At 42.7% G+C, this 4,079-nt stretch overlaps 1 pseudogene; it reads right to left on the reverse strand.

Moving 5' to 3' along the window:
* Window positions 1–2,023: 2,023 nt before the first annotated feature.
* Window positions 2,024–3,567, reverse strand: LOC147623721 (uncharacterized; annotated as a pseudogene).
* Between the last annotated feature and the right edge of the window lie 512 nt (window positions 3,568–4,079).

Genomic DNA, 4,079 nt, shown 5'->3' on the forward strand with positions numbered 1-4,079 from the left:
ATATGGCACGGTGTCGCCTGTTTCACACTCGTAGAGATAGCAATCTGTGATTCGTAAATTCCCGTTTCACATGAATTTGGGCCGAAACATCCTCGACGCTACAAGGCCACGTGGCCAACACCCTAAAAATTGCACACCCCTCTCCGGGGTCCTGCACACTTGACACGTACGTGTGCTATCGCAGGCTTGTAAAGGACAGGAGAGTGAACCGCAGCTTCTTTTCTCTGTGCCAACATATTGTTGGATGGCCTTCTAATTTTACAGGGGAACACCATGTTCGCGCCTACGTTGCGGTTGGTCATACGAGGTCGCCTTCGCTACTAGTAATATGCCTTTCAATGCTGATTTTGCTAGGCATGTTTGTGCCTATGGGCGAGCTTCAAACGGTGACGAGTGCAGCCGTCCTACATGAAACTTCTTTTATGGTTGGTTCTCTTGTGGTGGATACCTTCAAATGGCATGCATATGTGGGCTCGACAGGCAATCGGCAACTTTTGCCAAGCGAAACGCCAAAGTAAGCCCGTGGACTCTCTCTTCTCTGCCATCACCACCCGCAATGCCTAAGACAAAGAGAGAGAAAGAGAGAGAATGCTTGGGTACCCTTATCCTCTTAATTGCTTTTAAGTGTGCGTTGTCAACGTACTTTATAAGAATGTGTATCCTTCTGTTCACGTATAAACATCTTGAAGCACTTGAATGAAGATGGACACTGCAACCCATACCATTTCTGCAACATGTTTTCTTCGTATGCGTGTCTTTCTCAAGTTTATATGAACAGCTTATAAAGCTCAAACGAGCATGAACATCAAGCCTATGATTATATTCAATGTGAGAAATCAATGGACATCGACAAAGATCTCAAAGTACATCGCAAGGTAGATAATTCCAAATTCATTTATCACATTTGAATCTGAGTTACACATCATTCATAAAGTCATAGGATTTTCGTGCTCATTTGTGTGAGTGAAGTTTTTATTAAAAAAAACATACATAAAGTATGGCGAGGAGTTCACACAATCCTCCCCGAAATTCAATAAACATAAGAGAACGTGCCCTTCTCCCGTTTCCCAAATAACACTTTCGATATCGAAAGTGGACAAAAACACCTTCAATGTTGAAGGCGGCCATTAGTCCTGCGTATTGATTCATGATACAAAACTCATTTTCACATGTGGTAATGAATTTGTAATTTTCTAATTTGCGATGTACTTTTGAATCCCCATCGAACATAAGAACAGACTTCAAGCTCATCAATTTGCAGATGTTAGTCTAGTATTGCTTCCAAGTATGCTTTCAAATTCATCTTCATTCCAAGTATGCTACCCAAGCACTCACACAAAACACGATAAATTAATTTTTTTACAAAATAATCTTGTTTTGATGATGATGATGTGTGTGTATGTGTGTGATGTTCTTAAGTCTCTTCTTTAGTCCATGGATTAGACTAACTAGGTGTGTTACATAAGATTCTCATTTAAGCCCACTACCCTCTATGCTATTGTCACTAGCATAAAAGGGCCTAGAATGAGGGATGCAATTTGGCAAACTTTATTTTTTTTAATGAAAAAAACCACACTAACCAGTATTTGCAGTGTGATGGAAGAGGTTGTAGCTTGCTGGACTCGAAGCAACCATGGACATAGGGTGGGGCCTCATCTAGGAGACCCTCTTCATAACAACACCATAAGCTGGGCAGTACTCCTATGTGAGCTGGGCAATCACAAGATAAACTAAAAAAGAGAGAACATGAACACACACACACACACACACACACACACAGAGTTATAAATTAGTCATATAAGCTGGGCAGTACTCCTATGTGAGCTGGGCAATCACAAGATAAACTAAAAAATAGAGAACACACACACACACACACACAGAGCTGGGCAATCACAAGATAAACTAAAAGAGAGAGAACATGAACACACACACACACACACACACAAGATAAACTAAAAAAGAGAGAACATGAACACACACACACACACACACACACACACACACACACAGAGTTATAAATTAGTCATAATTGTTTCCAAACTGTATCAGTTTCTCCCATATGTTTTACCAATGTAATGGCTAGGCGATACGACGATGATTCTCCCCTCCTCTCATCTGTCATGTAATGGCCTTCACTAATTTGAGCAGTGTCCGACTGCTTTTTCCAACAACTTGCATCAATTCACTAAACTCCAGTTGTTTTTAAGGTGCTACTTGGGTCAATTCAGTTGTTTTTAGCATGCTTGGGTAGCCACATGGGCTGCTCTGGATGCTTAGGCAACCCAAGGTTAAAAAATGTCTTGGAAAGCTTGCTCTCTCTGGGGAGCTTCACAAACATCGACTAGTAGAAAAACAGGCCAAGTGATTGTGCGAGTTCCCTCACCCCATTTAGCTCCGAAGGTATCCTTCCGGCTCTCATTAAGAAGCTCCATGCCTCGACTCCTCGCGCATTGCAGCACCGATCAGGATCCCAAGTAAGCATCCACCTAGCTGCTCACAGAGGCCCCAGTGTAACCCCAGGCCGCCAGGATTTCCCTGCGCTTTCTAAGCACATGCTTGGCCAAGGCATATAACGAGTCAAGGTCAAACCAGTGCAAAGCCTGCGCCACTGTCACAATCCACCGAACCCCCCCACAACCACAAGACGCTACCAACTTCATTTATGCCAAACTATGTCTGTAGAATTGATAAAATAACAAAGGAATTCAAACACAAGCTGCTACTTAAACATAGAAACGATAAATTTAACAAGGAATCCTTAAAAACCTTTGGGTGTGAACTCACATCATTCTAGCATGAAAGAATCCTCCAAGTCAAAGCTCTCAGAATCATTTCTGGTAGAGGAACAGCTCTACGAGCCGATAGAGAAAATGAAACCTTCTGACAGATTGGAAGCGGACGAAAGATTAGATCCGGCACTCACCATGTTGACAAAGGCTTGGATGTACTTTCTCGGCTCTCCACTACGATGTCCCTAGCAGTAGCACCACTAGCAGCAGGGCCAGATCTCTTCTGCCAATGGCCAAGATTGTGCCACTCATTCCTCCGACATCTGAGCAGGCATGCAAATGTAGGTCAAGTTCTCCCTACTCTGTGCATATGTGGTCTGTGCCTCGGTCAAAAGATTGTGCCGCTCATTCCTCTGACATCTGAGTAGGCGTGCAAACGTATGTCAGGTTCTCCCTACTCTATGCATGTTTGGTATGTGCCTTTCTCAAACCGGTTGCGATCACCGTCTTGTGCTGCTTTGCAACTTGTCAAAAAAGATGAATAGGATCTAAGCCAACCAAAGGGAGAGAGAGAGGCATGGCATATTAGAGACTCACTGCTACTGGTGCCTGGCCGCTGCTGCTACCAACATCCCAACCTCGCTCATGGTGAGGGGTAAGGGAGGTAAGGAAGGGGAAGAGGGAGAAGGAGAGAGGGTAATCAGGCCTTCCTACCTGCTTGTTATTTATAGAATAAATTTGAGTTGTTTTTAGCATGCTACTTGCGTCAATTTAGTTGTTTTTAACATGCTTAGGTATTCACGTGGGCTGCTCTGGATGCTTGCTTTCCTGCAAGCATCTTAGTCTACCCAAGGTAAAAAGAGAATGAGAGAGAGACAGAGATAGAGACAGAAACACAGAGTTATAGAGAGAGGGAGAGGGAGAGGGGGGGAAGAGGGAGAGTGTAGCCATTTATATGGTAGGTGTATGTGGACGTAGGCTAATAATGGGTCAGGAAACTTTTTCTCTCTTTAGGATTTTTTTTTCGTCAAGCGTATGTATGCACTCTTATTTAGGTGTTAACAAGTTTTTTGCATATTTTGGAGTGTCATTAAGATTTTCACAAGTTTTTTTCGTCAAGCGTATGTATGCACTCTTATTTAGGTATTAACAAGTTTTTTGCATATTTTGGAGTGTCATTAAGATTTTCACAAGCATCTTGGGGGAGTGTCAGTTCAAACTGTTTTTATTCGATTTTGGGTTTTCTACACAACAAACATGTCACGAGACCTCATATGAAATAATAATAAACCGAGATGAGATAGACAAGATCCTCCATGTGCAACACACGTACTACTCATCACCTATCTC

Source organism: Cibotium barometz, chromosome 26 (genome assembly GCF_041138505.1).
Source record: "Cibotium barometz isolate CiBa-2024 chromosome 26, ASM4113850v1, whole genome shotgun sequence".
NCBI lineage: Eukaryota > Viridiplantae > Streptophyta > Polypodiopsida > Cyatheales > Cibotiaceae > Cibotium > Cibotium barometz.